A 12,957-nucleotide genomic window follows, 5' to 3' on the forward strand; every position below is an offset into this window, starting at 1 on the left:
TTACACATTCCTGCTTCAGCATCGTGCCGCACCCCTCCCCATTTATTATCATAAATTTCCCATTTCACAGTGAGAGCAGGTGAGATAGCAGTACTCCATTTTCATAAATTCTGCAGCTATTTTCTTTTATTAAAAAAAATTGATCTTTTGGAAAAATCCTGAGATCTACCACAATGCAGTCTGAATTATGTAACTAACTAGCCCTGCGTCCAAAATTACACTTTGCTCTTTGTATTTGCAGAAATAATTCTTGCCACCCCCTTAGGTTTGGGGGCTTTAGTTTGGCCCTGCCTTGCTCCTCTCCACATTCCGGGAGCTTCTCTTCTTAATTTCTGTTCCTTTCTGCTGCCCGAGCCGGGCTGGGCCTGCAGGCTCCCCTCCTCTCGCTGGATTCCTGCAGACTTTCTTTTTGGCATTTCTCTCACCACTGGCACTTCCTCCGAGGGAAGCCAACCAGGAATAAAAAGCAGCCGGCGAGGGGCAGGAGGGCTTTCTCTGCTGGCAAAAAATGGAGCGAAGCAAGTGCCTGGGAGAATGGGGTTCCCGTCCAGTTTGCTCCCTAGGGTCAGACTGCCAGCGACCCTTCACCTCATTTCTTTCTTTTTATTGCTCGTGTGGGACTAGGAAGCTCAAGGGTGTGTCCATCCTGCAAGTGTTTATTGAGCTCTAAGTGAGGACTTGGTTCCCAACAAGGTGTTATTACCTGTCACCGGAAGGAAAGATGGCAGGCGGGAAGGAGTTAAGGCTTCATTCAGGGAGAGAGAGGTATGATTAAGTGGCAAAGGGTGTGCTTGGGAGATAAATGCTGGATAGCAGGAGGTCAGTGTGGGCCAGAGCAGGGCCTTGTGTCTGAGATGAGTGCAGTGGCCCTGCTGGATCGGGGCAGGTTAGACTTGGATGGAGAGGGTCCCATTCTGGGGCTGTTCTGCTTGTGGGGATGTCCCGTGTGACTTGGCATCTCGAGGCCAGGAGGAGAGAGGCCTCAGAGTGAAGCTTCCCTGGAAACAGGAGGTGGGGCCTGCACCCTCTGCGCAGCCTTGAGCTGTGATAAGACCAACTGCAGCTCCTGGAGCTGTTTGGGTTGAGTCCTGGGACCTGGATTAGAGGCTCAGTGAGGACAGGAAGGGCCATCAGGAGCTGGCCACGGTTGTCCAGGCAGCTGGCACAGAGGACGCAATGGCGGTGCAATGGGTGGTGTAAAGACATCAGTAGGAACAAAGAGGAAGGGATGAGACTTGAAAGACTTTGGCAGAAGACTCCTCAGGGCCTCATAGCGTTGGATGAAGGAGGCGCTTGGGTGTGGTGTCGACTCTGAGTGGTCCTCTGGGGGCATCCAGCAGGCAGGGCCTCCCTGCTATGCCTCCTGGGTCAGGGTCCCCTCTGTTCCCTGAGTGGGTTTCAGAGGCTTACTGGGCCAGGTCCCCCTGCTGGCTGTGTGCTGTGTGTGTGCTTCTTGGTACAGGGACGGTCTGTTTACCTTGTGTGTGTGTGTGTGTGTGTTAGTCGCTTAGTCGTGCCCAACTCTTTGTGACTTCATCGACTGTAGCCTGCCAGGCTCCTCTGTCCATGGGCTTTTCCAGGCAAGAGTACTGGAGTGGGTGCCATTTCCTCCTGTTTACCTTGTGACCTCTCAACTAGCAGGTGGTCAAACAGAAGCTGTGGTGGTGATGGGTGTGGGGGTGGGGGTAAGGAGGACTCGTACTAGTGGAAGTAATAATATCATCATTTGGAGTATTAGTACCAGTAGAGGTAATATCAGCATTTGAGTAGATGCTAGAAAGAAAGAAAATGGAGTCGCTTAGTCGTGTCCAACTCTTTGCGACCCCGTGGACTGTAGCCTACCAGGCTCCTTCGTCCATGGGATTCTCCAGGCAAGAATACTGGAGTGGGTTGCCGTTTCCTTCTCCAGGGAATCCTCCCGACCCAGGGATTGAACTCAGGTCTCCCGCATTGCAGGCAGATGCTTTACCCTCTGAGCCACCAGGGAAGCCCTGAGTAGATGCTATATACAAAGCGTTTTGCTAACTCTAGGTGATTTAGTCCTTACTACAACCCCATGGACCAATCCCATTCTATAGGTAAGGAGATTGAAGCATGAAGAATTAAGTGACAGCCTGGACTCAGCTCCCAGTCTTGTGGCTTCAGACCCCATGCTCTCGGTCACTCTGCTCCACCCTCTCTCAGAAGAGCAGGTTCTGTCACTGTCTGCTGAATTGCATTGACGGTGATTGTGCCAATTTAGAGCTGGGTGAATGCGTGTCAGCACCTCCGGACCTGCCCTTCACCCCCTGTTCAGCCATGCCTGTGATGGAGGGTAAGAGAGGAGAGAGGAAAGTGCTGAAGAGGAAATGCCCACCTTTGGGGCATACCCATCGTGTGACCCCCATCCCACCCGGCCCTGGGGAGAGTCTCCCCAAGATAGCTGGTGGGGCCAGCCGTGCTCAGATAGGTTCTTAGCCGAGGAAGGACAGAGAGGTGGATCAGGGCAGAGAATTGATGTCCAGCCGGTACTCTGCAGAATTAGATGCTGCAGAAAATTTTAACAAATGCTCTGTTACCTTAATTATCTCAGAGTATCAAGTATTTAGACATCATAGGGACGAGAGTGCTAGCAATCCAAGAGGGCTTTGAGTTCAGGTTGCATTGTTTCTAGATTTGTAGATGGACAGGGGAGGGACTATTTTTAGAGGATGATGCATTCGTTTTGTAATTAACAGACAGCATGCCTGCTGCTGCGCACTCTCCTTACTCAACGCTTTATTGTAATCAGTGTTTTAATCATCTTCAAACAAGATCCTAAGGTCTGTGAGGGTCTGGAACACGCCTGTCTCATTTGTTGTCCCATCCCCCATGCTGGGCACAAGGAGGGAATATCAATTTGCCTATAGGGCTTGCAGAAGGTGTGAACGACTGGGTAGCTCACTGGTGAAAAGTTTGGTAGGTGGTGGCAGCAGCTTGACCAAAGCATGCAAGGCAGAGGCAAGGAATGTCTGGGGAAGGGCAAGTAACACTGGGACAAAGTTGAGGACTGTTGGAGTTGGAAAAGGCAAGATAGGTCTCGAATATCAAGTCACTTACATCTTTAAGGAATTAGGGCTGAAAACACATGTCAAAAGAACATGCATGTTTTCTGAGGATGGTCTTTCTGCAGACACTCCTGACTTAATGCAGTGCCTTTGTCAGAATTAGGAAAAGACATTCCTTAGCTTCCTGGAGGAGGGCATGGCAACCCACCCTGGTATTGCCTGGAGAATCCCATGGACAGAGGAACCCGGCGGGCTACAGTCCATGGGGTTGCAAAGAGCCAGACATAACTAAAGCGACTCAGCATATCCCTTATCTTGGTGGAAGGATTTTGATGAAAACAACCCTCCCCTCCCCCAGGTGGCTGCAGCCTTGCTTCCAGGCACATAGTTTGACAAATGGGATATGAGCTGACTCCCAGCTCTCACTTATTCTCTTGAATAAGTGTCTTTGAGCAAGACACAGACTGCACAATTGTATGCTGCTGCTGCTGCTGCTAAGTGGCTTCAGTCGTGTCCGACTCTGTGCGACCCCATGGACGGCCTCCCACCAGGCTCCTCTGTCCCTAGGGTCACCCTTCTGAGATTTAAAGTCTGGGTTTAGGCTCTTGATTTAGAGGACGTAAGATGGGAAGCCTTTCTGTGTCAGTCCTATTTATTTACACCTTTCTCTTGGCCCTGTGTTGCTGTTCTTCCCACAAAGGAGGCCGTGTTACCGCTGGAGGTCAGAACCTTCATAAGCACCTTGCCCACAGTTCCCAAATATTGGTCCCAGACCCCGAAGAACATTACTGTCACCCAAGGAGCTTATCAAAATGCAGATTCCTGTTCCCCAGACTTACACTGTGTGTAATTCAGGAGGCAAGACAGAACCCGAGAAGCTGCATTAATTTATTTATTTTTATGGAACTAGCCTATTTCTTCAGTTTATAGATGAGGAAACACCCAGAAAGGGATGCTGACTGGTCCAGGCACATCTGGAGTAGGGTGGAGACCTGACCCCACCCTGCTGATTTTCAGTGCAGGCTAACCTCCTTGCACCTACCCATTCCCCCCACCCCCCTCCCACCAGCTTATCATCTCAATATAATAAGGATAAGTAGGTGAAAGTATGAATGACCTTGAAGTATGGGTATAAAATGCTGAAGAAATAAGTAACAAAAATTTACCCATTATTTTCATACAACCTGAGTCATCTAATTCATGAGAAGTGCAATCTTGACATTCTAAACAGTATGTATTTGAGTTATAGAATAACGTCATTGTTTTGCTTCCTCCTCAAGCAGTAAGGGCCCTATAACAGTCTACAGAGAATCTTGGCTATGTCAAGAAGCATTATTGATGCCTACATCAGCAGGTATGCATAAGCAAAAAAAAAAAAAAAAAAACAAGTGGGACTACATCAAAGTAAAAAGCTTTTGTATGGCAAAGGAAACAATCAAGAAGGTGAAAGAGCAACTTACCAAGTGGGAGAAAATCTTTACAAATCATATATCAAAGGGTGACATCCAAAAATATTAGGACTAAATACAATAAAATATCAAAGAACCAAACAATCCAAACAAAAAATGTGCAGAAGACTTGAGTAGACATTTTTCCAAAGGAGGACACACAGATGGCTTACGGGCACATGAAAAGATGCTCAGCACCACCAGTCATCAGAGAAATGCAAGTCAAAACCACAATGAGATTTTCACCTCACAGCTGTCAGAATGTGCTGTGCTGTGCTTAGTTGCTCTTGGTCAACTCTTTGTGACCCCATGGACTGTAGCCCTCCAGGCTGTTCTATCCGTGGGGATTCTCCAGGCAAGAATACTGGAGTGGGTTGCCATGCCCTCTTCCAGGGGATCTTCCCAACCTAGGTATCGAACCCGGTCTACCCATCATTGCAGGTGGATTCTTGACCGTCTGAGCCACCAGGGAAACTCAGAATGGCTATCATCAAAAAGTCTACAAATAGGGGACTTCTCTGTTCGTCCAGGGGCTAAGACTCTGCACTCCCAATGCAGGGCTCCTGGGTTTGATCTCTGGTCAGGGAACCAGATCCCACATACCCGGCTCTTTTCCCAGCTCCTCCATCTCTCATAGTCTCCAAGGTGGAGAAACTGGCTGTGTACCATTTGGTTTGCAAATCACACTTCCTATAGCCATCAGTGTTTTTTTCCCTCTCTCTTAATAGTAACAGTACTCTACTGAAATGTAATTTATATACAGGATAATGCATGAATCTTAAGTGCATAGCTTGAGGGATCTTGACAGATGTTTATATTTGTGTAATCATTGCCAAGATCAAAATAAAGATCATTTCCATCACCCTGGAAGATCATCAGTGGTTCTGAAAGCATATTAGCAGGGCTAGTGAGGACAGAAGGCCCCTGTTCAGGGCACAGTGACCGCCTCTCCCATTTGGTCCCCGTGAATCTTGTATTCTCTGCAGTTTCCCTTGGAGGGCTGGGGCCTGTGTAGGGGACAGGGCTCAGGGAGCAGCCGGAATGAGGTATTGCCATTTGCCAAATTTCTCAAGCCCAAAACACCTTCCCGTACCAGGGCCAGACCGAGCTGCAGGATCAAAGTGGTACATCTATTTGGAGTGTCAACAGCACTAGAATATTGTACGAAAAAAATCTGTCTTGTTGAAATAAAGGCATCGAGAGCAGAACAAAAATCATTTGGATGCTGAAGATAAAATATTACCTTTAAAGAAAGCTTACATTTGGCCTACACGCTCTCAACCCCACCTGGGACCCGCAGGGTAATGTAATGCTCCCAACCAGCGCCAGCCTTGGGAGTGTTTGTGGAGTGCCAGTGTGTGGCATGGTGGGGGCCCAGCAGGGGGCCCCATGGTTTCTTTGAGGTTGGGGTGGGGCCTGGGCACCCAGCCTGAACACCCACACCACCCATGCCCCCAGGGATGACCTGCTGGGCAAGATGCCAGCACGGGCTCCCATGCAGACTTGGTGGATGGCGTATCCTCAAAGGCTCACTGTGAAGAGTCATCATACTCTTAGGACACAAAGCTGTGGACGGGGACCTGTGGGATTTTCATTGAATCCCTGATATTCCATCTAAAGAGATGCAGTCTGCTCCAGCCTTGAGAGGCTCCCTGGGACTTTGCTAAAGGACGCTGAGCTTCTTTTCCAGTTCCCGGGGGCGGGGATCGGCTCGGAGCAGATGACCTAGCCACTGAGAAGTCCTCCTGCTCAGGGATGCTCTCTTTCTGTTCCACACTCCCATTCCTTCATGCTGTCCTTTGCTGTTTCAACTGCATGACTCTTTATAAATGAGCTGGAAAAAACAATAGCACGGGGTGGGAAGTGGGAGGGCAGTTCAAGAGGAAGGGGACATGTGTCTACTTATGGCTGATTCATGTTGATGCATGGCAGAAATCAACACAATATTGTAAAGCCATTATCCCTCAATTAAAAATAACTAAATTAAAAAAAATAAAAGAAAAAGTAAAAGCAATAACAACCTGTAGATGTTTCTCCCTTGGGTGAACTCTGATTTGTGAGTGTTATGATGTTGGTACCCCTGCTGACTCTCAAGTGCTAAGGGCTTGAAGGAAGGTGCCTGACCTGTGGCCTGGCACAGCTGTACCGCTGACACAGTCCACACAGCCTCCACCACTTTGTATGGCCAGTCTGAGTGTCAGACAACTGAACTGAGAAGGCTAGTTTTGAAAATTACATTGAAAACTCCAACAAACTATTGGATTGTACTCTCTTCACCGTAACTGAACTTCCCAAACTTCAGACAGGGGCATTGCAGTGTTTGAATGGAGTTTGAATTAGGTCATTAGCCTTGGTTTGGTTTGTGTTGCAGTAACAGACATGGGCTCTAGTTCTGACTTAGTTACTAATTAATGATGTGATTTGTGACATGGGGCCTGCTGACTTGATGGGCCTCACTTTTCTCACAGGGAAAATGCGAGTCTAGGTCATTCTCAGCTCTAAATATCTATGAGTCCAGTTCTAACCATATATATATTTTTTTTTTTTTTTTACAGAAGATTATGACATATTTAAGACAGTTTTGCTTTATTTTTTCTTTAGCCTCTGGGTTGTATAGAAGCAAAAACATTAGAAAGTCCTGTGCACGTGTTTTTTGTCTCCTCAAATTTCTACCTGACTTAGTTGTGCTCTGACTGTGCAAAAAGAGAAATGCTTCGACATAACCTATCCCCCTTCTACGTTTTGCTGAAGGGCGTCTTCAGGGTCTGTGATGTTGCTGATGAGAGTGCGTGCGCATTTAGCAGTGGAAAGCTGTGGTTCAGCCAGTGTCCCGGGCCGTTGCATCTCTTCCTTCTTTGCTTCCTCAGTTACCGTGTGTGTGTTTCTTTGGTGAGACCTGGAAATAGGCGCGGCCCCGCGGTCCTCAGTGCCTCTGGGGAGCAGTGACAGGAGCCTGAACTTTATGGGACCCCCTGTGTCCAGTCCGCCTTTGCGCTGTTTTTCACTTGGTCTCCGCTTGAGGACACCCTGCACCCCCAACTCCCTCCCCCGCCTCTGCCTCTGTGCCCCCTGCCGTTCTTGTCCCCCAGACCTCCCCACAGGGACCTGTCTCTGGCTGGTGAGATGGGGGCTTCTCAGGGCCCTGTCCCAGCCCCTTCTTTTCTTGCCCACCTCCTGGGCCCTCCTGCCCCTGGGGTGGCCCTGGCTGTTGCCCCAGTGCCCTGGACCATCACATCTGTTCTCCACACCAGGTCTGCCTTCTGATCCCAGTCCCAGCGCGCTGACTGTTTCCAAGACACTTTGGCCTCAGGCACCTCCCAAATCCAGCCCCTGGTCCTTGTCCGCACCCTCTGCTGGGATTCCCCTTCCTGTCCCTCAAGCCCATAACCCAGGACACACGTTCTGACACTGACACACACACGCACACACACTCACTGAGCTGCCCTACTGCTGCCTGCACAACCCTCACTGCATCTTGTCTTTGTTCCTCCTCCTCCTTCCTGAGTCTTCCCGATTCTAGCCTCCTGCAGGGCCCTCTCTGCTGCTCCCGTTCTGGTCTCTCCCCTTCCTGATCCTGCATTATTACTCTGATGCAAATGTGAGACAAGGAAAACCTCTGTCCTGTAATGACTCCCTCTAGAATCTTTGCTCTCTCTTCTGTAACACCATCTTGTACAGGGCAGGATGCAAGCTTGCAAAGATGAACTTGACCTATCCTTTATCAAGGTAGGCCGCTCCCCTCTGACTGTTTCTGCATGGTCAGCCCAGCGTGGGCGGTGGGAGACCACCCTCTGCTTTTCCCCATCCTCCCCTGCGTCCATCCCCCGCCCTCCCCACCATCACTTCCTCCATCGTCCTGAGACTTAGTGGATCAGGGAACCTGGAGGTCAGAGCTGGAAGGGACTGCTGCCCCAGCTTTTTACATTTTACAGAAAAGAAACCAAGGCCCAGAGAAGGGGCATGTTCAGGTCACACAGCTGGGAGTTTGCAGTGGGTCCTGTACGCGGTGTGTGTGTATCCCCTTCCTGCTGGAACATCACCATCACCTGGGCGGCTGAGAACAACAGGTGTTTATTCTCCTGCAGCTCTGGAGGCTGGAAGTCTGCAGTCAGGGTGCCAGCCAGGCCGACCTTCCTCTAAAGTCCCTGAGGGAGGATCCCTTCTGGCCTCTCCCAGCTTCTGGTGGGTGACTGGCAGTCCTTGGGGTCCGTTGGGTTGTAGCTGCAGTCTCCGCCTCTGTCTTCACACAGCCTTCTCCCTGTGTGTGTCTCTGTGTCTGACTCTTGTCCTCATGTTTTTCTTTTTACAAGGACAAGAGCCATTGGCTTTAGGGCCCGTCCTATGCCAGGATGGCCTCACATTTGATTGCATCTACAAAAACTCTACATCCAAATAAGATCACAGTGACAATTGAGTGGGGAGACGCTAACACTTCTTTTTGCAAAGGAGCTCTCACCCTATAGTGGTGTGGCAGGCGTCACCCCATCTCTGGTGCTGGAGAGGGGCTGTGAGGTGGGGCTCACTCTGGGTCATTCTGGGGTAGGACTCCTCCTGGTATTTTAGGTTGAAAACTCTGAATACTCAGCACTCTACTTGCTAGACCTGTCCTTCTAGTAGACATTTGGGTAGTAGTGAGTTTGTCTTTGCGTGTGTGAGAGAGAGAGAGAAGGAGGGTGAGAGGGGTGAAGGACTAAAGTCTTACCAGCCTTCTTTTTAAGATGTGACCATACATTTTCAGCCCAGGGGAGGGGAGAGACACCTCACGGAGGCAGCGTCTTTATTTTGTAACTTTTGTCATTGTTCGGCTCTGGGAAGTCAGCCTGAATATCCTCTGAGGGTGAAGAGGTTTATATTCTTTTCTGTTACTGAAACCAGCAGGCTGGTTCCCGTGTTCCTTTGCAGGCCCGGGCCTTGCGCTGCCGGCTTTGATAGCTCTGGAGGTTCATTGTTGCTCTGGCGCTCTGACCTCCGTCTGGCCCTCGTTCATGTGCAGACTTTGTGAGTCAGCATTTCGGGCGGGCTGGAGGGAGGGCAGGCGGCATGACGCTCTGGAGCCGCAGAGGTTGGGCCCTCGGCCTGCAGGTGGGGAGAAGCCTGGGCCGGGGCTCCATATTTAGCCTGGAATCCAGTCCCAGCTGCTGCCCCGAGGCCACTATGGACGCCAGAAGGGGCGGAGCACGGGCACCGAGCCAGGGCCGCGGGGCCTGCCGTGTGGGCCTGCTGGGAACAGCGGTGGCGGCCCATCCATGCCAGGCCTGGCCCTCTCCCGCCTGCACATTGACCGGCAAACCCCACTGGCCCAGAGAGCTGACTTGCCCAAGGTCACATAGGCAGCCCATGGCGAGCCACTCTATTTGGGTGTCTGGAATCCGAGTCCTTTACCCTTGCTCCCCAGGAGACCATGCTGTCGTCGGGATAGGGGTGCCTCCACATACCAGCTTTCCCAGAGACCAGGACAAGAATGACCGACACCCCTGACAGCACCCTAACTGAGAGATGAGAGACACGCATTCCATCCTTTCCAATCCCCATTGGCTCTGACACCTCTTATCCCCTCCTCCCCCCTCATTGAAAGCTGTTTCTATTAGTCATTTAAACCACAGTGCGGATGTCAGGCCTCTCCCAGGGAACTCAAAACAGTGGTCACAAAGTGGGACCTGGAGTTGGACAGACAGCGTTCTGGGGCACACGATGAGGTGCACGTGGATGAGAAGAGGCAGACCTCAGAAACGGAGGAGGCTCGGGCCCAGCTCTTGGAGCCTCTCGGCTCCTGTCTGCCCCATCTCCCTGTCCATGGACTGGCCACCCATCCCATGCTCTGTAGTCCAGACCTGCTCAGGAGCCAGTCCGATAATCCTGCTAATTCCCCTGCCCTTCCCAGGCAGATGGAGAAGGCAATGGCACCCCACTCCAGTACTCTTGCCTGGAAAATCCCATGGACGGAGGAGCCTGGTAGGTGCAGTCCATGGGGTCGCTAAGAGTCAGACATGACTGAGCGACTTCACTTTCTCTTTTCACTTTCATGCATTGAAGAAGGAAATGGCAACCCACTCCAGTGTTCTTGCCTGGAGAATCCCAGGGATGGGGAAGCCTGGTGGGCTGCCGTCTATGGGGTCACACAGAGTCGGACACGACTGAAGTGACTTAGCATAGCATTCCCAGGCAGAGGTATCCCATCAAGCCACGTCCAGCAGGCGTAGGTGGACCACCCTCGTCCGTGGTACCCACTACTCCTGGCAGTGGCTGCCTGCAGGCCCTGAACAGCCTGGGCTGGATCTCTGAGCAGAACACATGAAAGGGGATCATTTCAGCATCAGGAAGAACCTGGCACCGTGACAACAGTCCCTACAGCCCCATGTCCACATGCCCCTACCTGTCATGTGGCCATCGTGTCTGGACCTTTCTGGGCCTCAGTTTTCTCATCTCTAAGGTGGGACCCATCTTACAGACCAGAGGGCGGGGACTGCAGAGAGTCCATTTAAAGGCTTGGCTCTCAACAGTAACTCACATAGTTATTATAATGTGGGTTGTCTCAATTAATCCTCACGGCAACTGTGGGAGGGTGGACAGCGCTATTAACCCCACTTTGCAGATGTGGAGGCTGATGTCAGAGCAGGAAAGGGACCCACCAGCCTTTTGGATTCCTGGCGCTGTGCTCTTTCTTTGGAAACACCCTGGCAGTATTTGTAGGCTTTAGTGCGATTTTCCCCCTTGCCCCGATTCTCCTGGATACCAGTGAATAAGCTAGTGTGAAGCTCCCCCGACCTGCAGGGCACCTTACATCCCCGGGATGGTTTGCAAATAGCTCTCCCTGGAGTAAGTAACCCAGATGGCTCAGATTCAGCGAAGAAGCCACTGGCCTCGACGGCTGGGTGAATGGGATTCATAATTGGCACGAGCTGACCTTACAGCCCAGACACTGTGATTCCCATGACACGCAACTCCTGTCACCATGAACAGTCGGCAGCTGTGTGCCGGCAGAGGGCCCCGGAGGAGCGGACGGGAGGGCCTGGCCCTGCTGACGACAGCAATTAGTGGGGAGTGACAGCTGCTAATCGCTCTGATCAGCCAAGCAGAAGCCCAGCCTGCCATTCACAGGCTGCCTCTGGCTCCTGGGGCCCCCAGGCCAGGCGGGGGGTGGGAGGAGGAACAAAGGGAGTCCTTGCAAAACTCCGGGGTCCTCTTCTTACCCTGGAGAGGCTGGCTGCCTTGGGAGCAGGGAATGGTGGGCAGCTGGGTGTGGGGAGGCCTGGAAACAGGTGGGGCCTGGCCAGGCTGGACGACTGCACTCTGCACAGGGCCCACATCCTGTCTCCAGATGAGCCAGCATATTTTTGTAATGAGCCCGATGAAGTTTTCTCCTGTCCTGGCCCCCTGGGAATCTTCAGTGGCCAGAAAGACCCGGGGGCACTGTGTGTCCAGTGGGAGCGTGCCACCTCCCCGTTCAGGAGGCCGCAGGAGGGCTGCCTTAGGTCAGTGCACACTTGGCGGGCGTGCATAGGAGAGGCCCTTCAATGGGAGGGGATGCTCTCAAGAAACGGGCTTCAGCCAGAGTCAGGGATTCCCCGGAGAAGACTTGGCAGAAAAGGACAAGTTTGTTGTGCATGTGAAAGGACTCAGTCAAAGCAAAATGATCTTTATTGTCATCATCACAGGTGTTAATAATATGTCTTCAGAGTTCTTTAGTATTTTAGACCTGGTATTCATGTTCTTGACAACCCTGGGAAGTTAAAAAAAAAAAAAAAAAAAGATTGTTTTCTTCTGAAGGTATAGAAAGAGGCCTGAACAGGCAGGGGACAGACACAGGTGATGAGCCAAGGTGAGAATGTCCTTTCGCCTCTGGGGCTGAGGCCAGCCCGAGGGATGCTAGACTGTCATTCAGGTAGTTTTTTCTGAGTATCTTCATTAAATTATCTACTATACAAATGATTTAGGGGACTCTCTTCCATCAACCAGGTGCCACAGACCAAAGAGGTGGCTGTTTACCTCTCTGGTACCTCGGGGCCCCTGGAACAGAGCCCCCCTCCCCATCCCACCTCTTGGGGGGACTCTGCAGTGTGTGGCTGGGAAAGAGAGAGTTAATTTGGCAGCTCTGGGTAGGGGGGTGGAGCATCGTGGTTGCAGTCTGGCCTGTCTCCTGAGCAGGCAGGCCTTTTTTGTGGGTTAGCTGTGCTCTGACACGGCGCGGGGCGGGGCGGAGGTGGGGTGCGGCGTGCTCAGAAGGGTTAATGCTTGGTGAACGCTGGCTGTCAGTGTTTGGAAATCCTTGCATTGAACCCAGAGGCTTCACTTGCATTCCTCTTTTCCTCGGGGGCGGGCACGAATTACGCAGTCTGGGTTCCACAGCTGTCGGGCGGGCGTGAGGCTAGGGTCCTCGGGGTCTGTCAGCTGGCCGAGCTGCTGGGGTGGGGCTGACAGCGGCCCGGCATTTATGGAAGCTGCAGGCGGACACCAGGAGGCCAGGCGGGGTTTCTGGAATGAAC

At 51.6% G+C, this 12,957-nt stretch overlaps 1 protein-coding gene across 4 annotated transcripts in view; it reads left to right on the top strand.

Annotated features, from left to right (window-relative positions):
• The window catches only part of CTIF (cap binding complex dependent translation initiation factor), a 323,017-nt gene that overhangs the window by 38,446 nt on the left and 271,614 nt on the right, over positions 1-12,957 (top strand). The gene's annotated exons all lie outside the window — the stretch shown is intronic.

Source organism: Bos mutus, chromosome 24, assembly GCF_027580195.1.
Source record: "Bos mutus isolate GX-2022 chromosome 24, NWIPB_WYAK_1.1, whole genome shotgun sequence".
Taxonomy (NCBI): domain Eukaryota; kingdom Metazoa; phylum Chordata; class Mammalia; order Artiodactyla; family Bovidae; genus Bos; species Bos mutus.